At 43.5% G+C, this 24,815-nt stretch overlaps 1 long non-coding RNA gene across 2 annotated transcripts; it reads right to left on the reverse strand.

The window, feature by feature from the left end:
- Positions 1-1,012: 1,012 nt before the first annotated feature.
- On the reverse strand, positions 1,013-8,234 carry LOC128701470 (uncharacterized). 2 transcript variants are annotated; one of them, XR_008408923.2, is made up of 3 exons: positions 7,703-8,234; positions 2,775-2,888; positions 1,013-1,793 (listed from the first exon to the last, which is right to left on the reverse strand). It is a non-coding gene; the product is annotated as an uncharacterized lncRNA (long non-coding RNA). The 2 variants fall into 2 exon arrangements; XR_011394022.1 differs by having other exon boundaries at positions 2,749-2,888.
- Between the last annotated feature and the right edge of the window lie 16,581 nt (positions 8,235-24,815).

Genomic DNA, 24,815 nt, shown 5'->3' on the forward strand with positions numbered 1-24,815 from the left:
GGAGCGAAACGCTGCCCCAGTAAAAGCTGGTTATGCAGCCTGTCTCTACTAATGTCGGAAGAACATCTGTATCCAGAGAGTAAAGGTGAGGTAGGAGGTGTCTGAGTGTGCAACAAGTTGCAGTATGTCATGAATGGGAGTGCATACCTAGTGGGGATTCCTCAGGTATCGCTACTAGCGCCACTGCTGTTCTTAATTTGTATTAACAATTTCCCAGAGGTGATTAAGTCCTGTCCCACTTTGTTGATGATGTAACACTGACAAGGTAGTGCCAGGCTCCGTGGAGACCTGGGGAAGCTATGGAAGAGGAAAAGTGACTATTGGAATTCAACCTGAATAAATTAGGGATCATGAAAATAGGATGAGGTAGTAAGGCTATATACAAGGTAAATGACGCCTAGCTATGGAGCACGCAGCCCCATGGTGGAGCCCACACCTGATCAAACACTGAAAGAAATCAGATATAGTCCAAAAGTTAGCTACAAAACTTGTCATAACGCTGAGAGCACCGAAATATGAGGAAACTAATCGAACTGACCCTGGTGACCTTAGAAGAAAGACATGGGGGGGGGGACATGATTACCATGACTACAATTCTATGAGGAACTAACAAGGTGTAAAGATACAGATTATTCGAAAAGAGGAAACCAGGTTCAAGAACATATGTGGAAACTAAAGGACCAGGTAAGCCTAGGTAAGCTCTAGAGAGTATTAAGCATCAGGGAGGTACAGAACCGAAATAAACTCAGGTAGATGATGGAGGGGAAACTTCATACACAACTTCAAGAACAGGAACAATAGAAGCCGTGAAGTGTTGAGGAAGAGGGAGACACTTTGTTGTAAGAGTAAAAACATTGAGGAAGAGGTAGAGGCGTTGCAGAAGTGCTGTGAAGGTAAAGGTGATGAGGAATGAACAGAGGTCTTGAGAAAAGTGTTAAAAGGAAGAAAAATATGTTGGGCAAGGAATAAAAGTGATGATGAATATATATTAGTAAGGAAGAGAAGTCTTGGGTATAATGACAGTTAATAAGGAAGCTGAGAAGAGAAGAGGAGTGAACGAGAGGAGCACTCATCCAGAGCATCGCGGGGGCGGGGGTTGAGAACTATCACCAGCAGCTTCCGGTGCTGGTGAGAGTCTCATCAGCTGTTCTTGATCACGTGACTCATCTCAGTGTTTACCCGCTGACGCACACATGAACACAGCTCATGTACACCCCATCAACCCTTCCTCTGTATGATTATGGCCAAATGTATACACATTATCTTAAGGAGAGATTATTAAAACATAAGAGAATTCTATGCCAGTAGAGATTGAGGACAATTGGTACTGGAACACCAATGAAGTTAGGTGAAATCCCACTATTAACGTTGAAGGAGATATAATCCACTAACAAAAATATAATACATCGTTTGAGGCAGGAAAGATAGTTGGGCTATATCCGATGTTTTTAGCGACTGCGAGATGACACCCATGTCTCGACTCTTTCTCCATAAACATTCTTAAGGCACATGAAAGGGGAAAAGAAACATTTTGGACATCTCTCAATTTCATTACTTGTTTTTAGCTCCGTGTCCCCTAGATCCTGTATGAATAATTTAACTTATGTTTAATATTTTCTCCTTCCCTAGGCAGTGCTTTCTTCCGCATTTCAGATAGTCTAGCCCCCCTTGAGAAGCTCAGTGATTCTTCGTCTTCGCCTGTAGAGGGACCGTCTCTCTCAAGTTTACATCTTCTCTTCTTTTTCCTTAGGGGAATAGGCTTTGAGCATACTTCAGATATGTCAACGACATGCCTAAAAACAAGTTGATTCCCATATGTTAAAGCTGATGGTTTGTGACAATGCAGGAGGACTGGTTTCAGCAATGGTTCAATATTATTTTCATGGAAGGGGCACTAAACATAGAGGGGTCATACAGAAGCTGGGGAATGAGAAGCAATCAAGATTGATTCAAGGTAGTGGAGGGTAGCTCCAGTCCCTTGGATCAGGAGGCTTTCACACGCATCAAGGCACCCATTGTATTGGGAGGGGGTGGGGGGAAGAAAATCTGTGACAGCTGTTCCATGGGAGGCAAGAATGAGAGGAGGGGGTAAATAGTCGATAGAGAGGGTGGAGTGTGGTGGTGAAGGAGTGTGGTGGTGAAGGAGAGTGTGGTGGTGAAGGAGTGTGGTGGTGAAGGAGTGTGTGGTGGTGAAGGAGTGTGTGGTGGTGAAGGAAGGAAGGAGTGTGTGGTGGTGAAGGAAGGAAGGAGTGTGTGGTGGTGAAGGAAGGAAGGAGTGTGTGGTGGTGAAGGAGTGTGGTGGTGAAGGAGAGTGTTGTGGCGAAGGAGTGTGTGGTGGTGAAGGAGTGTGGTGGTGAAGGAGTGTGGTGGTGAAGGAGTGTGGTGAAGGAGAGTGTGGTGAAGGAGAGTGTGATGAAGGAAAGTGTGGTGGTGAAGGAGAGTGTGGTGGTGAAGGAGTGTGTGGTGGTGAAGGAGTGTGTGGTGAAGGAGAGTGTTGTGAAGGAGTGTTGTGGTGAAGGAGAACGTTGTGGTGAAGGAAAGTGTGGTGGTGAAGGAGAGTGTGGTGGTGTAGGGAAGTGTGTTGGTGAACGAAAGTGTGGTGAAGGAGTGTGTGGTACTGGAGGGAGTGTGATGGTAACGGGAGGGTAGCAGTGGAGGGGAGGGGGGTGGAGGGGGGCTATTGAGAGTGGAGGGTGTGTACGGGTGGAGGCAGACAATGGGAGCTCCAGTAAGGTTAATAATCAATACCTAACTTAGTGAGGTGTCCACCTAACCTCATGATGTCTGTGTTGTTGCTGCTCCATTTGCTGCTCCTGTTGCTGCTCCTGTTGCTGCTCCTGTTGCTGCTACCGTTGCTGATGACACTATTTTTACTGCTACTGCTGCTGCTGTTAAATTAAAGTATACAATCAATATCTGCTGTTTTAACTTTTAAGGTTAAATAATAAGATATTACAAAGATACTAATGGAAAATAAACACTTGGACTTTTCTAGGGTTATCCTAGGTAATCTACACATATGCTGCTATGTATAAGTTATGTACTATACTTATGTGTACCTGTATATGAATGGAATATGACAGGAAAACACAGCTCTTGTCCTCACTGCGTAAATGTCATATGGAATAAGATAGCACACTGCGGATGTATAATATTTTGTTACCATCATATGGAATAAGATAGCACACTGCGGATATATCCAGTTTTGTTCAATACAAAAAAAAAAAAATACTTCCGCAGCTCCATTAATTCACTCTTTCCTTCCTTCCCACGTTGACTATTTACGTCACACATTATCTCCCAGCTTCCTTACTGTTTTTGTCTATACATAAAAAAAAAGATGAAAGAGAGTTTGTCAACGGTTTTTCCACGTCGCATCAGGCCGTTGAAGCTTTGTATGGGGGGATATAGAGGGATGTCTGGCTGGTGCGTCTCTCCTGTGCTCAGGGAACGGAGGGTCGAGCCCTCTACCCACATGCGCTGTATAATCCTGCGGGTTTAGCGCTCCCATTATAATAATAATCTACTGATGAAAGGCTCGTTATAACGAGGTTTCTGCATCAACTAATAATAATAATCGTAATAATAATACTTACTCTTATTGTTTTAAACTTCAACACGCCACCTATCATGCAACTAGAGTAAAAGTCAGGCTGACCAGGTCAAGGTTAACCTACGGATCACTTGCAAGATGAAATTGCAGGAGAGGAGACTCACTTTTTGCATCATTAATGTTGCACCACTGATGGATGATCACATAGCTTGGCTAGACAGACTAGGCAGCAAGATTAGCAGAGAACAGCGCCTCCACCTCACTCTTTGAGCTCAATGACCCACACGGGTTTAGCGTTGGCAACACGCTGTGGTAAACCTCTTCGAGGTGAAATATAAGTTGCAAACTTTATTTGCAATAAATTAATTTAAAGAACAAAAAGGAACTAAACCTCTCTACTTTCTACTATAATTACTATTTCTACTACTAGTTTTTTCGCTATTTACCACTACCTCCTTTCCCTCCACTCTTTGTCCCGTCCCTCTCTCCCTCGTCCATATATACTGGCTCCCTCTCTTTTGTGTTATCATCATATATACTTCTAATGGTTATAATCATAATCAAGATTTTTAAAGAAGTGGATAGGTAAGCCAGTGGAAGGCCTCGGTCAGATGACCAAAAACTCCAGCTGTGGGTCATCATATGTTTTAGACCCGTGTCAGGGAACACTTGTCCTGTTTCCTGAGAAACATTATACCTACTTACCATCTTTTGTGTTAGTGTGACTTTGTTAATGGTCCAAGTCAGGCCGAAACGTCATCGTAAGGTTATCTCTCCTGTGCGGGTTATTTATGAATTAATTTAAAATATGTATCTGTTCTTTGTATTACAGTGTAAATAAGTAACATTTATTTTATGGGGTTCTCGTAGGTTAAGTGTACATAAAGTACTTCTTTGTCCGTAACATCTTTTATGATTCTCTACCCATAACATCTGCTATGTACAAAAATTCAAAGACAAATTTACTCTTGGAAAGACACTTATGTACCGTTCGCCACCTGTGGCGCAACATTTCCTCTAATAAATGTCCTGAACTGTACATAAAGTGTCTTTTTCAACATCTTGTCGGTATCACCAAACCATTTTTCAAAAACTTACTTGTTACTAAGCAAGCGTATGATAATGATTTTCCTTGTGATGTGTATAAGACAATATGTTAATAACGAACTGTATTACCTTTAAAATTTCTAGTATACTGCAAATTTGATTACACGGGTAAATCGGGATTCCCCTGATCAAAATCAATAATACGTATATATAAACTCTGCCGCTGTCAGTACAGACACATACGCATATTCCTTAGGGTTGAACTACACACAAATATACATTCCAATATGGTTTGGTGAAAGCAAGTGGGCGCTATATAAGGTATGAGGTTCAGGCGAAACGCTTAGTGACTGATTAATCATTAAAGTGGGTAGAAATACCAGGGCTTGAATATTCCACAAGCTGTACAAGCCGCTGGAATACAGCTCTCACTCCTTGATGGTAACAGTAATGCTGTCGCGAAAATCTATCGATAGGTAACATTGAAGTTATACTTATCAAAATCTTTGCAATCGTACTAAGAAGTAAAGTTAATACAGTCACTGAATCACAAAATTTACACAACCCAAGACAACGGATTTAGAGCCGAATGCTCCTGCCTCAAGCAACTGCTGGACTGCTACATGATTCTGGTTGTAATGGAATTCAAATAAAATGCAGCCTTTGAAAAAGACTCTGATAAGGGAAATTATCAATAAACTACCTGGAGTCTACCCGGAGGGAATTCCGGGGATCAACGTCCCCGCGGCCCGGTCCACGACCAGGCCTCCCGGTGGATCAGGGCCTGATCAACGAGGCTGTTACTGCTGGCCGCACGTAATCCAACGTACGAACCACAGCCCGGCTGATCCGGCACCGTCTTTAGGTATCTGTCCAGCTCCCTCTTGAAGACAACCAGGGGTCTTCCCGTAATGCCCCTTATTGCTGGTGGGAGGCTGTTGAACAGTCTTGGGCCCCGGACACTTGTGTTTTCTCTTAGTGTACCAGTGACGCCCCTACTTTTCACTGGGGGTATGTTGCATCGCCTGCCAAGTCTTTTGCTTTCGTATGGAGTGATTGCTGTGTGCATATTAGGGACCAGTCCCTCCAGAATCTTCCAGGTGTAGATTATGATATATCTCTCTCGCCTACGCTCTAGTGAGTACAAGTCAAGTGCTTCCAGGCGCTCCCAGTAGTTAAGGTGTTTGATGGAACTTATACGTGCAGTAAAGGTTCTCTGTACATTCTCTAGCTCTGCAATTTCACCTGCCTTGAATGGAGATGTTAATGTACAGCAGTATTCCAGCCTAGAAAGAATAAGTGATTTAAAAAGGATCATCATTGGCTTAGCATCTCTTGTCTTGAATGTTCTACTGTCATTTAAGAAGGAACTTTATATGGGCCTTCAGGCATGCGTGATCAGTTAGGCTGTGTGATGCCTCAGCCAGACTACGTGCTGGAAGCACAGTGTCAGTAAGTGCGGGCCGCGGGGAGGGGGGCGATGATCCCTGGAGGTATCTACAAGTTGCCACCGCCCCTCCCCTTCCTCACCATCACCACTTTCACAGTCCCCCTCCTCTCTCTCCCATCCCCCCGCCAACACCATCGTAGGTTCTTTACACATGCTGTTATGTATGATAATTTATGTAACTATTTGTGTATACAGGAATAAATTTACTTAACCACTGTCACCTTCATAAGAAACAGAGTACAGATTTACGAATATGTAAACCCTAGATTTTGCTTTATTATTATTATTATTATTATTATTATTATTATTATTATTATTATTATTTTCATTTACAAGCGCTAAACCCGGAAGGGTCATACAACAACTGAGGAATGGAAGGTAATCTGCTTTGATTCAAAGACGAAAGTAGCCCTATTTTCTTGGACGAAAAGCCCTTTACCAGCATCAAGGCTCTCCTACCCCCCCCCCCCCGCACCCTTGAAGTGAAGAAGACTTACAAAAATTAAACTAAACTAAATTACTATTGGAAATCAACCCTAACAACTGTAAGATAATAAAACAACGATGAGGGGAGAGGCCAGTTACAACGCTGGTTCAAACAAGTCGCCTAATCCTCCCAACCAGATAGCTAAGTAACCCCCCCTCCACCTCCCCAATACCGAAACTGGCGCCGCCTGGTCCTAGCCTAGCCTAGAGGATGCAGGAAGTTTATTTAGGTACAGGTGCACATACATACAATTATACAAATTTTCATACATAGTGACATATGCAGAATAATCACTTTGAAAAATTAGTGAAATTCAAAGTTCCTTGATAATGTGAGAAATCACGAAAGTGCTTGGAATTTCACTATTCTTTTTCACTAGTTATTCTGCATATTGTGATATCACCTGTTTACCGTGATCTTATTGCATAGTAACATGTGTAAATTACCTAGGGTAACCCAAAACAATCAAAGTGACTTATTTCCACTGGGATCTTTGCAGCACCATCTTCGAACACACCTCACATGAAGAAACTGGAGACATTAGACTGGTCCTGGAGGTGCAGGGTATATGATCTGAAAACAGATAGTATAACACTAAAGAGGCAAAAATCTAGAGGAGACATGATCACATCGTTCAAGATACTCACCATCGATAAATATGGAAGCTGCACAGCTAACGTACAACTGAGACGTAATAAAAAATATTTCCACAGGATGGTAGTGATAGGATTGAATAAAGTGAGAGCGGAGGTGATGGATGCTGGCATCCTGCACAGCTTTAATAATATCTGGAATAAAACTTTAGGAATAAGAAACCATCAGCATCGGTCAAGACGGGACCAGAGGCTAGAGTTCAACTCCACAGTCACCAGGTAAACACTCCCCGAGAAAGATTAAAAAAGTCAATAGGCAGAAATAATTCACAACTAACTTGTAATTAGGTGAGGGACGTCATGACAACGTTTCGGTCCGTCTAGGACCACTGTGATTTGGCAACATTTCGAAACATCGCCATACGTTTCCTTTGTGAGGGTTATATGTGAACACTCTTCATCCCTCCTCCCAGACACAATTTGGCGATTCGCAGAAGCAATTCAACACATAATTATTGTTGTAGGAAAAGATTCAAGGTGAATGGTTGACCCAGAGGGAGTTGGACGGATACCTCAAGTCAGTACCGGATCAGCCGGGCTGTGGTTCATACGTTGGACTACGTGCTGCCAGCAGTAACAGCCTGGTTGATTAGGCCTTAATCCACCGGGAGACCTGGTCATGGACCGGGCCGCGGGAGCGTTGACCCCCGGACTACCCTCCAGGTAGTAGTAGTCTTGTGTAGGTCGGCGGCAGCCCTAGCCAATTTATGGAGGCAAACAACCCCAGCGAACTTGTGGCGGTAAACAGCTCCTAGCAAACTTGTGGCGATGAATAGCCCCTGTGAACTTGTAGCCGTGAACAGCCCCACCGAACTTACGGCGGTGAACAGCCCCAGCGAACTTGTGGTGGCGAACAGTCCCAGCGAACTTGTGGCGGTGAACATCCTCAGTTAACTTATGGCGGTGAAAAGTCCCAGCGAACTTGTGGCGGTGAACAGCCCCAGTTAACTTATGGCGGTGAACAGCGCCAGCGAACGCGTGCTGACCGCGTCATCATGACTCAATGCACGTACAAGTCACGAACTCTCACAAGCCCACACAGTTTCCGCCTGCGTTGTAAATTTTGTATTCACAATGAGAAAAGAAAGAGAGAGAGAGAGAGAGAGAGAGAGAGAGAGAGAGAGAGAGAGAGAGAGAGAGAGAGAGAGAGAGAGAGAGAGAGAGAGAGAGGGGGGGGGGAGAGAATTTTATAATGATTCTATACAGCTGGTAAGACAGATTACTCTCTAATATCTCTCATTAACTCTTATTAATAATACGAGCTCCAGGGAAGAGAACTGGCTCTCAGAGGCCCTAAAACAGACTACACATTATCATCTCACAACAGTGGTATTATTATTATTTTTATTATTTTGCACTACCAAAATGTATGCATATTGTCTTTAAATTTAATTATTATTATTATTATTGGAGTCGCTAAACATGTAATGGTCATATGAACGGTTTGATCCAAGAAAGATATGGCATCTCCATTTCCTTGGATGAAGAGCCTTTTACTAACATAGAGGCATCCCCCCCCCCCATCCCGCTCTACTGGGAAGGGGCAGAAAGCTGCCTGCTGGTTGGGTCTATATTATGCAGTTTTCTGCATTAATGTGAAGTTTATAAGGTGTTTCTGGTGGAAAAAATATGTTCCATAATTTTATAAGTAATGTCATCAATTTGTGGGAGCTTTTAAGGAACGATGTCACACCGATACAGTAGTAACACTGCTATAATAGTCACACTGGTACAATATTCACACCGCTACAATAGTCACACCGCTACAATAGTCACACCGCTACAATAGTCACACCGCTACAATAGTCACACCGCTACAATAGTCACACTGCTACAATAGTCACACTGCTACAATAATCACACTGCTACAATATTCACACCGCTACAATATTCACACCGCTACAATAGTCACACTGCTACAATAGTCACACTGGTACAATATTCACACCGCTACAATATTCACACCGCTACAATAGTCACACCGCTACAATATTCACACCGCTACAATAGTCACACCGCTACAATAGTCACACCGCTACAATAGTCACACTGCTACAATAGTCACACTGCTACAATAATCACACTGCTACAATATTCACACCGCTACAATATTCACACCGCTACAATAGTCACACTGCTACAATAGTCACATTGCTACAATAGTCACACCGCTACAATATTCACACTGCTACAATATTCACACCGCTACAATATTCACACCGCTACAATAGTCACACTGCTACAATATTCACACCGCTACAATAGTCCCACTGCTACAATAGTCACACTGCTACAATAATCCCACTGCTACAATAGTCACACTGCTACAATAGTCACACTGCTACAATAGTCCCACTGCTACAATAGTCACACTGCTACAATAGTCCCACTGCTACAATAGTCACACCGCTACAATAGTCCCACTGCTACAATAGTCACACTGCTACAATAGTCCCACTGCTACAATAGTCACACTGCTACAATAATCCCACTGCTACAATAGTCACACTGCTACAATAGTCCCACTGCTACAATAGTCACACTGCTACAATAGTCCCACTGCTACAATAGTCACACTGCTACAATAGTCCCACTGCTACAATAGTCCCACTGCTACAATAGTCACACCGCTACAATAGTCACACTGCTACAATAGTCCCACTGCTACAATAGTCCCACTGCTACAAGTCCCACTGCTACAATAGTCACACCGCTACAATAGTCACACTGCTACAATAGTCCCACTGCTACAATAGTCCCACTGCTACAATAGTCACACTGCTACAATAGTCCCACTGCTACAATAGTCACGTCGTGACTTCATGCCCTAAAAGGGCCCGCAAACTGATAACATTATTTATAAAATTATGGAGAATTTTTTCACCTACAAACACCTTATTTTATAAACTTCACATTAATGCAGAAACCTGCATAACAGTCTGCTGAAGCATATAACAAAGAAACAACAGCAGAACATTGAGTTTGGTGGTAGCAGAACGGCCAAGCAGCAGCAGGCTGACACCGTGATCCAGTTAGCAGCAACAGCAGACGAGGAAAGGGAACATTTGGAGAAACAGTTATTAATTCTGACAGGAGAAACAGCAGCTGTACCAACAGTGTGCACTAGCAGGCACAGTTCACGGACGGCCAGGCGGCCGCCAGCAACAACAGCTTGGTTGACCAGGCTATTGTTGCCTGGCCCAGGGTCGGGCTGCGGGAGTGAGAACACTCTCGAAACCCATCAGAGGTATATAAACGCTAAATGTATCCAGAACGTCTTCAAGGGAAGGTGTCTTGATGTCAGTTAAGGGCTCCTGATCCAAAGAAGTGGAGCTACCCTCCCTAGGATTAAATCTGATTCCCCCCTTCATTCCCCAGGCACTCTATGATCCCTACGAGTTTAGCTCTCTGTCATGCATGCATGATTATTATAATAATTTGTTCCATCAAAGAATTTTTTTAACAAATGTAGTTTTGGGTCCATTCTCACTTGTGACAACTATCTGTTTTGTTCTAATGCTAAATTGTCATTTTTCCCATAATAGCAAGTACACAAAGTATTCACCAGTCTAACTTGTAAAGCCGGGAATGTACCTGAATCCTAATGTACTTGCATTCTCTCCAGAGGAAGGCAGTCTTGCCCTGAGGCTACAGCAGGGACCCCGTACACCGGAAGCCACAGGAATTCGACGGAGCAGCCTCACGAGAGGTGTATCTAGCACAGATGGAGTTGATGGAGATAAATGTTTGGTCACCGTAGTGCAGTTGATGGCGAGTTTGGGAAGGTCAACACTTGAGTTTCCTGAGCAGCTGTCTAATGAGCAGTAGCACTGTTACCTGTCTCCGACGCCCTTACAGCAAAGGCGTAGCACATCACACCAGAACAAGGAGCAGAATTCTGATTAGCAACCCCGAAGGGTTAACACAGGATAACCCAAGGAAACGTAACTAGGGGCTTTCTATTACAAACCTCGAAGGGTTTATAACGCAGGATATCCTAAGAAAACATAACCAGGGGCTTTTCATTTAGGTTGTAAAACAATTGTATGCTTAATGGAAATATTTTCACTTCCAATGAAGTCGATTAACTCCTAGGTATCTAATGCTAGGTAACAAGAGACACGCCCTGCCTCGCTCAGGGGTCGACCCCAGTAGTTCCGGTTGTGAGCTGAACGTCCTACCACTGTACAGCACTGTTTGTTACCTGACTTGGGTCAACGCTCTGTAGCCACAGTGTCACACTTCTAACCAGAACGAGGTTTTCCAGCCAATTTCGGGTTTAAGAACTTCCCTCCTGCAAGACAAGTTACGTCATGGACAATATGATTTTGAAGGTGAGGGCGAAGCAAGTCAAACAAGCCAACATACAGGAAACTTTAGCTAGAATTAAAGAAAGAAATTAGTCATAGAGTTCTAGAACCAAATGGTCCTTCAACAATTTGCACGAGAAAAATCTCACTGCAACACTCGCCCTACTAGCTTCTTTGGAGCTTAGGTATCTCCTTGCACTTTTCTTTAAGGTGGAGGACGGCCAGCATTACTATATACACATGCGAATTATGAACATATCAACTGATTTAAATCATTCACATAACTAACCACCAGGCACCAATAAACAATCATACTAAATTTAAATATCCTATATTCATTAAAAATCCAATACATTTAGAACACTAAAAAATTCTTGTTCACAAGAAACCTAAGATCCTAGCAGCACCAACAACTAGAGTAGATTGATTAGACACAATAGTGATCAGCCTTACCTAGAAGGACAGCTTGTATGTGCATGGAGGCCACAGCCAGGAGGTACATGCTGGCAATAAGGACAGTGACAACCATCACAACCTGCAAAGCACTGCCAATTGAAAGGTACCTTTTGTAGTTAGACGCATGCATTACAGATCGTGGATTTATGACCGAACTGAACTTCTACATACATTTAATCTTTTATTATAGATTAATGTAAATGAACCTATATTTACGTATAGTTAACGAACAACGATGAAATAACAGGTGGCGTAAGTCTGGCGGTAGACATACTGTAACCCCTCGGAGCTATGGTATTCCCAAGACGCTGTTGCAAGTTGGATGGGCTACCCTCCCAGACATCAGTGGGCAGCAGGAGGAAGATCAGGATCGGCAGTCCATCATCCAGCAACAGAGAGTTCCATAAAGTCTGCGGGAAAGATGGCAACAGCTTTCAGTCTTGTCATTAGGACAGAGCTGTCATCCTCTTCATTAGTGAATCTTTATCTGACCAAGGCAGTGAAGACAAGAGACGGATGAACCCACTGCTTAGATTAGAACATCACCAATGACAGCTAGACGCTTGGCCAATACTGCACCATTACCAAGAAAGGTGAAAGGAGCAGACCTTTACAAGATTAAAATGAAAACAGGAAAACGCTTTCGTTCGTTCTGGACCATTATCAAGTACCAAGTGATTTGATAACAATACTGGAGAGGCCGAAACGTTGTCCAGTTTTTATTTTCAATTTGTGGATTAGTTGTAATGAATTACGATTATTATTCACTAGAATGATGTATTAGATAATAATAAGAAGTGGAGAAGAATCCTGCTTCAATAACCTAATGGAATTTCATGGTTAACAGATAGATCGGATGGTAGCGCAATCAGCTCACACATTGACAGTCCGTGATTCGATCCCTGGTACGGGTGGAAACATTGGGCGTGTTTCTCTAAGACACCTGCTGCCCCTGTTCACCTAATAGGTAGCTGGGTGTTAGCCGACTGGTGTGGGTCGCATCCTGGGACAAAATTAACCTAAGTTGCCCGAAATGCTCTGCATAACCAAGGGTTTTTTGTATAGTATGTCTGATGTCAGCTATGGTCTGTATACGTTGTATCATGTCTCACTAAATCGTAATGACACGATGGCTAACGCGACAGTCTGGAGTTTCGAGACTGATCGTGGGTTCTGTCCTCGCCCGTGGTATGGTTTGTATCATGTACTTGTAGAAATAAGGTAGTAGGTTGGTAGACAGCAACCACCCAGGGAAGTACTACCGTCCTGCCAGATGACTGTGAAACAAAAACCTGTAACTGTTTTGCATGATGGTAGGATTGCTGGTTTCTTTTTCTGTCTCATAAACACGCTAAGATAACAGGGATATCTTGCTACTCCTACTTACACTTTGGTCACACTTCATAGACACGCACATGCATATATATATATACATACATCTAGGTTTTTCTCCTTTTTCTAAATAGCTCTTGTTCTTTTTTATTTCTTCTATTGTCCATGGGGAAGTGGAAAAGAATCTTTCCTCCGTAAGCCATGCGTGTCGTATGAGGCGACTAAAATGCCGGGAGCAATGGGCTAGTAACCCCTTCTCCTGTATACAATTACTAAAAAAGAGAAGAAGAAAAACTTTATAAAACTGGGTTGCTTAAATGTGCGTGGATGTAGTGCGGATGACAAGAAACAGATGATTGCTGATGTTATGAATGAAAAGAAGTTGGATGTCCTGGCCCTAAGCGAAACAAAGCTGAAGGGGGTAGGAGAGTTTCAGTGGGGGGAAATAAATGGGATTAAATCTGGAGTATCTGAGAGAGTTAGAGCAAAGGAAGGGGTAGCAGTAATGTTAAATGATCAGTTATGGAAGGAGAAAAGAGAATATGAATGTGTAAATTCAAGAATTATGTGGATTAAAGTAAAGGTTGGATGCGAGAAGTGGGTCATAATAAGCGTGTATGCACCTGGAGAAGAGAGGAATGCAGAGGAGAGAGAGAGATTTTGGGAGATGTTAAGTGAATGTATAGGAGCCTTTGAACCAAGTGAGAGAGTAATTGTGGTAGGGGACTTGAATGCTAAAGTAGGAGAAACTTTTAGAGAGGGTGTGGTAGGTAAGTTTGGGGTGCCAGGTGTAAATGATAATGGGAGCCCTTTGATTGAACTTTGTATAGAAAGGGGTTTAGTTATAGGTAATACATATTTTAAGAAAAAGAGGATAAATAAGTATACACGATATGATGTAGGGCGAAATGACAGTAGTTTGTTGGATTATGTATTGGTAGATAAAAGACTGTTGAGTAGACTTCAGGATGTACATGTTTATAGAGGGGCCACAGATATATCAGATCACTTTCTAGTTGTAGTACACTGAGAGTAAAAGGTAGATGGGATACAAGGAGAATAGAAGCATCAGGGAAGAGAGAGGTAAAGGTTTATAAACTAAAAGAGGAGGCAGTTAGGGTAAGATATAAACAGCTATTGGAGGATAGATGGGCTAATGAGAGCATAGGCAATGGGGTCGAAGAGGTATGGGGTAGGTTTAAAAATGTAGTGTTAGAGTGTTCAGCAGAAGTTTGTGGTTACAGGAAAGTGGGTGCAGGAGGGAAGAGGAGCGATTGGTGGAATGATGATGTAAAGAGAGTAGTAAGGGAGAAAAAGTTAGCATATGAGAAGTTTTTACAAAGTAGAAGTGATGCAAGGAGGGAAGAGTATATGGAGAAAAAGAGAGAAGTTAAGAGAGTGGTGAAGCAATGTAAAAAGAGAGCAAATGAGAGAGTGGGTGAGATATTATCAACAAATTTTGTTGAAAATAAGAAAAAGTTTTGGAGTGAGATTAACAAGTTAAGAAAGCCTAGAGAACAAATGGATTTGTCTGTTAAAAATAGGAGAGGAGAGTTATTAAATGGAGAGTTAGAGGTATTGGGAAGATGGAAGGAATATTTTGAGGAATTGTTAAATGTTGATGAAGATAGGGAAGCTGTGATTTCGTGTATAGGGCAAGGAGGAATAACATCTTGTAGGAGTGAGGAAGAGCCAGTTGTGAGTGTGGGGGAAGTTCGTGAGGCAGTAGGTAAAATGAAAGGGGGTAAGGCAGCCGGGATTGATGGGATAAAGATAGAAATGTTAAAAGCAGGTGGGGATGTAGTTTTGGAGTGGTTGGTGCAATTATTTAATAAATGTATGGAAGAGGGTAAGGTACCTAGGGATTGGCAGAGAGCATGCATAGTTCCTTTGTATAAAGGCAAAGGGGATAAAAGAGAGTGCAAAAATTATAGGGGGATAAGTCTGTTGAGTGTACCTGGTAAAGTGTATGGTAGAGTTATAATTGAAAGAATTAAGAGTAAGACGGAGAATAGGATAGCAGATGAACAAGGAGGCTTTAGGAAAGGTAGGGGGTGTGTGGACCAGGTGTTTACAGTGAAACATATAAGTGAACAGTATTTAGATAAGGCTAAAGAGGTCTTTGTGGCATTTATGGATTTGGAAAAGGCGTATGACAGGGTGGATAGGGGGGCAATGTGGCAGATGTTGCAAGTGTATGGTGTAGGAGGTAGGTTACTGAAAGCAGTGAAGAGTTTTTACGAGGATAGTGAGGCTCAAGTTAGAGTATGTAGGAAAGAGGGAATTTTTTTTCCCAGTAAAAGTAGGCCTTAGACAAGGATGTGTGATGTCACCGTGGTTGTTTAATATATTTATAGATGGGGTTGTAAGAGAAGTAAATGCGAGGGTCTTGGCAAGAGGCGTGGAGTTAAAAGATAAAGAATCACACACAAAGTGGGAGTTGTCACAGCTGCTCTTTGCTGATGACACTGTGCTCTTGGGAGATTCTGAAGAGAAGTTGCAGAGATTGGTGGATGAATTTGGTAGGGTGTGCAAAAGAAGAAAATTAAAGGTGAATACAGGAAAGAGTAAGGTTATGAGGATAACAAAAAGATTAGGTGATGAAAGATTGAATATCAGATTGGAGGGAGAGAGTATGGAGGAGGTGAACGTATTCAGATATTTGGGAGTGGACGTGTCAGCGGATGGGTCTATGAAAGATGAGGTGAATCATAGAATTGATGAGGGAAAAAGAGTGAGTGGTGCACTTAGGAGTCTGTGGAGACAAAGAACTTTGTCCTTGGAGGCAAAGAGGGGAATGTATGAGAGTATAGTTTTACCAACGCTCTTATATGGGTGTGAAGCGTGGGTGATGAATGTTGCAGCGAGGAGAAGGCTGGAGGCAGTGGAGATGTCATGTCTGAGGGCAATGTGTGGTGTGAATATAATGCAGAGAATTCGTAGTTTGGAAGTTAGGAGGAGGTGCGGGATTACCAAAACTGTTGTCCAGAGGGCTGAGGAAGGGTTGTTGAGGTGGTTCGGACATGTAGAGAGAATGGAGCGAAACAGAATGACTTCAAGAGTGTATCAGTCTGTAGTGGAAGGAAGGCGGGGTAGGGGTCGGCCTAGGAAGGGTTGGAGGGAGGGGGTAAAGGAGGTTTTGTGTGCGAGGGGCTTGGACTTCCAGCAGGCATGCGTGAGCGTGTTTGATAGGAGTGAATGGAGACAAATGGTTTTTAATACTTGACGTGCTGTTGGAGTGTGAGCAAAGTAACATTTATGAAGGGATTCAGGGAAACCGGCAGGCCGGACTTGAGTCCTGGAGATGGGAAGTACAGTGCCTGCACTCTGAAGGAGGGGTGTTAATGTTGCAGTTTAAAAACTGTAGTGTAAAGCACCCTTCTGGCAAGACAGTGATGGAGTGAATGATGGTGAAAGTTTTTCTTTTTCGGGCCACCCTGCCTTGGTGGGAATCGGCCGGTGTGATAATAAAAAAAAAAAAATATTTTAACATTCTTCTCGAGCCATCTGGTGGATTATTCTCTAGTGTGGTACTATGTCAAGCGCATGATTACTACCCATAATAATGTAATACACCGACACATCCGGTCCTATCTTGGTTTATATCAGTTGCTGTGTCGTACAACACTCGAAAGTTTGCGAGAAAGGATTTCCCGTCTCTAAACCTGTGCTGACTATCATTTATGACTGCGTTTCTCTCCAGATGTTCCACCGCTCTCCTAATTATCTTCTCCAGTAGCTTAGAGAGTATACGAGTCAAGGATACTTGCTTGTGGTTTAGAGCTGTCTGCCTCGTCCCCCCTTCCCCTTCCATGCCTGGGCGAGCCTCAGCTCTAGGGCTCTGAACTTTCCACCTGACGTTTGATTATTATATTCATTGCCCTCAATCCGTAATGATCATACAGCTCATAGGAAATGGGAGGGATCAGGTATAATCACATTTGATCCAAGGAAGGGGTGGGTAACCTCAGTTCCTTGGATCAATGGCTCTTCACCAGCATTTGGGCACCTCCCTTGAGTGGAATTGTCTACCTACCTACCTGGAGGTAGGTAGACGTTTAAATCTTGCAAAGGCGATGCAAAATGCCGCCAATAAAAAGTAGGGGCGCCATTGGTACACTAAGAGAAAACACCATAAGTGTCCGGGGCCCAAAACTGTTCAACAGCCTCCCATCAAGCATTAGGGGAATTGCCAATAAACCCCTGGCTGCCTTCAAGAGAGAGCTGGACAGATACCTAAAGTCGGTGCCGGATCAGCCGGGCTGTGGCTCGTACGTCGGACTGCGTGCGGCCAGCAGTAACAGCCTAGTTGATCAGGCCCTGATCCATCGGGAGGCCTGGTCGTGGACCGGGCCGCGGGGGCGTTGATCCCCGGAATAACCTCCAGGTAACCTCCAGGTGTCTACCTAGAGGGTATTCCGGGGATTAACGCCCCTGCGGCCCGGTCCATGACCAGGCCTCCTGGTGGATCAGGGCCTGATCAACGAGGCTGTTACTGCTAGCCGCACGTAGGCCAACGTACGAACCACAGCCCGGCTGATCCGGCACTAACTTTAGGTATCTGTCCAGCTCCCTCTGGTAATTTCCCTCATGACTGGTGGGAGGGTGTTGAACAGTCTTGGGGCACCGACACTTCAGCATCTACCAAGTTACTGCTCAGCAGCTAGCTTGTTCCACTGAGTCAGTGCTCTTATGTTAGGAATGACTCGTGTAAGGAACATGTTGCCACAACATATGATCATTACAGAAATAAAGTCAACTGACCAAATGAAAGATCTGGTTCACAATCAGCTCAAACGTCAAATAATAATAATAACAATAATAATAATAATAATAATAATAATAATAATAATAATAATTTTATTTATCTAAGCCATACATGTAAGGAATGCAGTAAATATACATGAATTGGTGCAAGAGTAGACACAAAAGAAAGGCACTAATTATGCAATGCATATCCAGTATCTCTCATCCTAACCCTATAGAACCTTTAAATGAAGAGAAAGAGAGAGACCTACAGACAACAGTGGGGAGGGTGACCCCCAAAATAGCTTTAAAACGGTCGTTATATTCTACACGAGCACTTTTTTTCTTGCATGATGGGGGGAGAGTAGGATGGAGGGGGGAAGGTTGGAGGGGAAAAATAACTTGTAGGGTCTAGTTTCATATTATTATTATTATTATTATTATTATTATTTATAAATATCCCTGTCATCACTGCTCGAGCATTGATGGACCATTGTAGATCAGTGGTCCAGTGTTTGACTCGTCAACGCCCCCGCGGCCCAGACCTTAACCAGGCCTCCTGGTGAATCAGGGCATGATCAACCAGGCTGTTACTGTTGGCCGCAAGTAGTCCAAGCGTACGAACCACAGTCCGGCTCATCGGGTACTGACTTACGTCACTGTGTGAAGAGTGCACAAATAACCTGAATAATCAGGTCAACAGTGAGGCCTGGTCCGGGTCCAGGACCATTCGAAGAGGATGCCTTGAGTCTGGTGAAGTATTCTTTATCTAAGAAACGTGAGATACAGTCAACAAATTCGACTAGGCGGGTCGGGCCGTTGGTTGAAGATTGTACTTGAACCATGGTCGGGGAGGGAGGGAGCTGGCGTACCTCCATATATATATATATATATATATATATATATATATATATATATATATATATATATATATATATATATATATATATCTCAACTTTAGTTTTTCTAACATCGGGAGGGCTACTGTATGGGTGCAGGTGGCTGTGGAGATCCTCCAGGTTGTTGGTGGTGTGAAGCAAGGCTTCAGCCCCCCCCCCCACACTTAAAATTGTGGTAGACGTTGTATTTATCATCTGTCTGGCTGGCCAACTTTGAATTTAAAGGTCCTAAACTTTCCCTGGGTGGGGGAAGGGTGGGATGTTAGGGGGTAGTTGACTGGTGAAGGAAGGGCGAGGATAGGGGGGTGAGGGACGAGGAGTAAAGAGGAATGGTGGAGCTGGTAGGGACGGTAGATGCGGGAGGAATAACTATAAATGTGTCTGCCTTAATGTCTCCTGTCTCAGTGTTCATCACTGTTCTTAAGCCGTTCATTACTTGTCCAGTCTCTGTTGACTAATACAAAGACGTTTCTGACTATATATGAGTATAAGAGCTAAAAAGAACAACCATCTTAGTAGAGAGAGCAGTATCATCTTACACATCTGCCAATACTACCAGAATGTATTCAAGAAGGAACTCTAGAAATTTCCACAAACCTCTTGGTCATCCAGGCTATGGAGCCTAAACACGGCTCTCACAAACACGACTAGTTAAACCAACTTTCTAAAATTAATAAGATCATTCAGGTATCAAAGCTTGAAGTCTACTTGGCAACCGTCATGGAGAATAAGGAGGGAGGGAGTTTGAAATTAAACGGCCTGTGCGTAGTGGGAGAGGAGAGGATGTTTTATTCGGAGGCAGACGCAATAATGGGGGTGATGGAAGAGTTTGAGAAATGAAGATATTACCTGTTTGTTATTTTTTGTTTTAATCGTTATTAAAGTGATGAACACTCCTCACTAAATGCTTTTGAACACATGTATCTTAGCTTATGACCGAGGATGGCTGCTACTCTTTCATAATATCTGATGGCGATTAGTAAGTTTAAGTACAGGTCCACATAAGTGCAATTATCATATAGTAACATATGTTTAAATTATCTAGAATAACCCAAAAAGTCTTGTAATGAGAGTGAGATTCCTAGTGAATCGAAACCTAAATATTTACTGTATATTTTTATCTTGATTTTTGGTGCAATTTATTATAGCTAAACTTATTTGAAATTTTAGTGTATCTTTCGTTGATTCACGAAATCGTAATGACACGATTGCAAACAAACCATACCACAGGTGGGGTTTGAACCCGCGGTCAGTCTCAAAACTCCAGACCGTCGAGTTAGCCACTGACGCGACAGTCTGGAGTTTTGAGACTGACCGCGGGTTCAAACCCCACCCGTGGTATGGTTTATCTTTAGTTGTTAGATTTTCACTACGATGTAACTGTTTGCATGTGGTTTCAGGGTCAGGATCAGGAACTATTTGCGGACACTTGTAAGCTTTCCTCTTGAAGGCAGTTTGGTGGTGGAAAATTGCATTTATCTGGATGTAACTCATAATGTACATACCAGTAAATGATAACAAAGATAATTATTATTTATCAAAGTTACATAGACAAGTAGGAATTTGGGACACCTAGGTCACAAAAAATGTCCCCCTTCGATACCTACCACTGTCATATCCACAAGTTGCTCTGGACCTATTAATTACAAATGAAATATGCATCACCATGAATTCTGGTAAATATATAAAATTTGTGGACTGTATATTAAAATTAATAAATGATTATCTATACACATTTATATAACAGAAGGAGAATATATCTTAATATCACTCGCCAATTTGACTGGTGATTAATGTGTATCATACTCAAAAACCTCACTCTAACCAAATTTATGAAGAAAATGCTGGCCAGAATTATAACACAAATTTAGATAGCTTATCTGAGGTTCCTGGAGCTGTCTTGTCCAGTCGCCTGATATCTCAAGTTATGCAGGAATGCACATCCAACAATTTCACCTCCTATTTGAGAGGTGTCAACACAATTTTACCTCTAGAGCACGAAAATTCTTCCGATTATTCACTAACGTTTGTGTTGACTAGTTCAAACATGGCGAGTCTCTTCTACGCAGGCGCGGAATTTTCCGTTTTTTATAACATAAATTTTATTAAATACAATGTATTACACTAATTTACATAAAAAATACACTGTATTTTTCCGGAAAACACATTATTTTCCACATTGGTGTCTGTTGGTAATTATCATTTCTCTCTTTATGTTTACCGAGTTTTCCCAGGTAAACTTGTTGCAGTCGTTCTTTTCACTGGTTCTCTTACCCGATTACCATGCATTTCTCTCAAAATGTTATGTTAGTGGATAGTTTTGTACTCAGTCCCTCTTAATATTTTCTAGGCAATCCAGGGAAAACAGTTTGAAGAATTTTGTGTTTCACCAAAAATTAAGGTATTCGAGTATATACAGGCAGTCCAAGCTCTTCCATATTCTCCAGGTCTGAAATTCTAACAGGGTTAAATGGAGCTGTTAAGGTTTAGTAGTATCGCCTGAGCGGGTAGTTTATTGTACACCCACAGCTCATCCTGTGAACGGTAGCACACACACACAAAAAAAAAAGGATTACAGAAGTCACAAAGGGTCTTTGTTAGACCCAGCTGAGCATTGTTACATCACTAGAAAGGAGGAATATTAGTCATTTCGTATTTTACAATTAAATGTACGCAATACAGTAAGGAATACATAACAAGGAAAACAATCTAAAAAATCTAAAAAAATATGGAATACAATCTAAAAAATAAGGAATGCAATCTTAAAAAAAAATCCAATTACTTGAAAGCACAGCAACATTCCAGTCTATATATTAAAAGTGTCTTAAGAATTGCCTCTAATAGCGTGGCATCTCATAGTTAGAAAGCTCTTGTTATCCAGTCTCTATATTTTTTCCTTGGGGTTGTGACAGACTATTACCGTGTCTTCTTTAAAGGTGAGATCTTCCGGCACGGTTACAAGGTCCTTTCTCTTGCGCTATATAATTTTATTGTTTTATTATTACTCGTGTATAATGCCGATATAATCTGTATACTAAGCTAATGACTATAATGCCAAAACAATTATAATGTACTATCACTTATGAATACAGATATTATATTACTAGAGACTAAAGAAAGTGAGAGAGGGACGAGGGGGGGTGAAATGGGAGGTAGAGAGGAGTGAGGATGAGGTACAGGAGCGAGGATGAAGGTACTGAAGGTGATGAGGAAGTACAGAAGCGAGGGTGAAGGTACTGAAGGTGAGGAGGAAGTACAGGAGCGAGGGTGAAGGTACTGAAGGTGAGGAGGAAGTACAGGAGCGAGGGTGAAGGTACTGAAGGTGGTGAGGAAGTACAGGAGCCAGGGTGAAGATACTGAAGGTGAGGAGGAAGTACAGGAGCGAGGGTGAAGGTACTGAAGGTGATGAGGAAGTACAGGAGCGAGGGTGAAGGTACTGAAGGTGAGGAGGAAGTACAGGAGCGAGGGTGAAGGTACTGAAGGTGATGAGGAAGTACAGGAGCGAGGGTGAGGTACTGAAGGTGAGAAGGAAGTACAGGAGCGAGGGTGAAGGTACTGAAGATGATAAGGAAGTACAGGAGCGAGGGTGTGGTACTGAAGGTGAGGAGGAAGTACAGGAGCGAGGGTGAGGTACTGAAGGTGATGAGGAAGTACAGGAGCGAGGGTGAAGGTACTGAAGGTGATGAGGAAGTACAGGAGCGAGGGTGAAGGTACTGAAGGTGAGGAGGAAGTACAGGAGCGAGGGTGAAGGTACTGAAGGTGAGGAGGAAGTACAGGAGCGAGGGTGAAGGTACTGGAGGTGAGGAGGAAGTACAGGAGCGAGGGTTACCTGAAGGTTACCTGGAGGTTATTCCGGGGATCAACGCCCCCGCGGCCCGGTCCATGACCAGGCCTCCCGATGGATCAGGGCCTGATCAACTAGGCTGTTACTGCTGGCCGCACGCAGTCCGACGTACGAGCCACAGCCCGGCTGATCCGGCACTGACTTTAGGTATCTGTCCAGCTCTCTCTTGAAGGCAGCCAGGGGTTTATTGGCAATTCCCCTAATGCTTGATGGGAGGCTGTTGAACAGTTTTGGGCCCTGGACACTTATGGTGTTTTCTCTTAGTGTACCAATGGCGCCCCTACTTTTTATTGGCGGCATTTTGCATCGCCTGCCCAGTCTTTTACTTTCGTAGGGAGTGATTTCTGTGTGCAGATTTGGGACCATTCCTTCCAAGATTTTCCAAGTGTAGATTATGATATATCTCTCCCTCCTGCGTTCCAACGAGTACAAGTCAAGTGCTTCCAAGCGTTCCCAGTAGTTAAGGTGCTTGACAGAACTTATACGTGCAGTAAAGGGTGAAGGTACTGAAGGTGAGGAGGAAGTACAGGAGCGAGGGTGAAGGTACTGAAGGTGAGGAGGAAGTACAGGAGCGAGGGTGAAGGTACTGAAGGTGATGAGGAAGTACAGGAGCGAGGGTGAAGGTACTGAAGGTGAGGAGGAAGTACAGGAGCGAGGGTGAAGGTACTGAAGGTGATGAGGAAGTACAGGAGCGAGGGTGAAGGTACTGAAGGTGAGGAGGAAGTACAGGAGCGAGAGTGAAGGTCCTGAAGGTGAGGAGGAAGTACAGGAGCGAGGGTGAAGGTACTGAAGGTGAGGAGGAAGTACAGGAGCGAGGGTGAAGGTACTGAAGGTGATGAGGAAGTACAGGAGCGAGGGTGAAGGTACTGAAGGTGAGGAGGAAGTACAGGAGCGAGGGTGAAGGTACTGAAGGTGATGAGGAAGTACAGGAGCGAGGGTGAAGGTACTGAAGGTGAGGAGGAAGTACAGGAGCGAGAGTGAAGGTACTGAAGGTGAGGAGGAAGTACAGGAGCGAGGGTGAAGGTACTGAAGGTGAGGAGGAAGTACAGGAGCGAGGGTGAAGGTACTGAAGGTGATGAGGAAGTACAGGAGCGAGGGTGAAGGTACTGAAGGTGAGGAGGAAGTACAGGAGCGAGGGTGAAGGTACTGAAGGTGAGGAGGAAGTACAGGAGCGAGGGTGAAGGTACTGAAGGTGAGGAGGAAGTACAGGAGCGAGGGTGAAGGTACTGAAGGTGGTGAGGAAGTACAGGAGCGAGGGTGAAGGTACTGAAGGTGAGGAGGAAGTACAGGAGCGAGGGTGAAGGTACTGAAGGTGAGGAGGAAGTACAGGAGCGAGGGTGAAGGTACTGAAGGTGAGGAGGAAGTACAGGAGCGAGGGTGAAGGTACTGAAGGTGAGAAGGAAGTACAGGAGCGAGGGTGAAGGTACTGAAGGTGAGAAGGAAGTACAGGAGCGAGGGTGAGGTACTGAAGGTGAGGAGGAAGTACAGGAGCGAGAGTGAAGGTACTGAAGGTGAGTAGGAAGTACAGGAGCGAGGGTTTTTCTCTTAGTGTACCAATGGCGCCCCTACTTTTTATTGGCGGCATTTTGCATCGCCTGCCCAGTCTTTTACTTTCGTAGGGAGTGATTTCTGTGTGCAGATTTGGGACCATTCCTTCCAAGATTTTCCAAGTGTAGATTATGATATATCTCTCCCTCCTGCGTTCCAACGAGTACAAGTCAAGTGCTTCCAAGCGTTCCCAGTAGTTAAGGTGCTTGACAGAACTTATACGTGCAGTAAAGGGTGAAGGTACTGAAGGTGAGGAGGAAGTACAGGAGCGAGGGTGAAGGTACTGTAGGTGAGGAGTAAGTACAGGAGCGAGGGTGAAGGTACTGAAGGTGATGAGGAAGTACAGGAGCGAGGGTGAAGGTACTGAAGGTGAGGAGGAAGTACAGGAGCGAGGGTGAAGGTACTGAAGGTGATGAGGAAGTACAGGAGCGAGGGTGAAGGTACTGAATGTGAGGAGGAAGTACAGGAGCGAGAGTGAAGGTCCTGAAGG

This window comes from Cherax quadricarinatus, chromosome 72 (genome assembly GCF_038502225.1).
Source record: "Cherax quadricarinatus isolate ZL_2023a chromosome 72, ASM3850222v1, whole genome shotgun sequence".
In the NCBI taxonomy this organism is placed as follows: Eukaryota; Metazoa; Arthropoda; class Malacostraca; order Decapoda; family Parastacidae; genus Cherax; species Cherax quadricarinatus.